Consider the following 1135-nt stretch of genomic DNA (forward strand, 5'->3'; position numbering starts at 1 on the left):
TCAGTAATGTCATCATCAAAGTGATCTGCAGGAATGTAGCAACCAATTTCATATATATGTTGTACAGAAGGTAGCACAGAAAGAAGGAGTGAATATAGAGTTTCATGAGTTGTGATTGCATTTTCATATTTTTCAGTTGTAGAGTTCCCATCACTGCTTTTCCTGTCCTGAAGACCAGGTGCACAGTAACCATAAAAACTTTTAGAGGCATTGAGCTGATCAACAAAAGTTGCAATCTATAAATCATAAAATTTAACTATAAAAATAGACTACTGAATTGTCTTACTTTCTTGAACACAGTATTGATTATAATTTTCAAATTTGGAGGCTTGGTTTCACTTATGCTACTGCAGAGTGTATTGTAGGAAAAAAAGAACTTCTCAAACCGACTTAAAAATGCTTGTGGAGTATTCTTGAGCTCTGACTTTTTAACCACAACAATGCACTGAAATTGTGCTTGAACACGGCAAGGTTTAGTGTGAGCCCCAATTGAAATATTAGTGAACAACTTAATTCCTTTTTGTGGATCATGTATGATACGAAAACGTTGATTAAATAGTTCATAGAAACTCTCATGTATCTGATCAGTTTGAAACATAATAATAGTATCACCATTCTCAGCTGAATGAATGATTTCTGCTATTGTGTTAACCTACATGGAGAAATCAGTTTTTAAAAAGATGTTGTCTGAAATATAATTTATCTTACATGCATGCCACTTTCTTCCAAAAACTCGCTGCAGGCAACCATTTGTGTTTTTTGTCTGTCCAGTATATTGCAAGAGAACAAATATCTTACAGCAGAATCATCTTCACTGCTATCTATAATCAGCTTGTAACGAACATTGTTTTCAGTATAATTAGCTAGATCTAGATCTATATCCAGTTCATTTTCCTCCAGCTTTTTACTTTCCATAATACGAGGCAGATCGCAAAGGCTTTCATTGACCATTTCAAGTACATTTCTGTGTTTCATTTGACAATATGAAACTCCCATCTATAATTACATGAAAGTGTAAGTTCAGTATAAAGACCTTTTCACACTGGCCAAAGTAATGCGCATTAATCATGTTCACACTAGAGTGGTTACAAATTAATGCGCATCACTCCCACTTCACGTCCAGAGGTGGATTGAT

Source organism: Amphimedon queenslandica, unplaced genomic scaffold, assembly GCF_000090795.2.
Source record: "Amphimedon queenslandica unplaced genomic scaffold, v1.1 AMPQUscaffold_12750, whole genome shotgun sequence".
Classification (NCBI taxonomy): Eukaryota; Metazoa; Porifera; class Demospongiae; order Haplosclerida; family Niphatidae; genus Amphimedon; species Amphimedon queenslandica.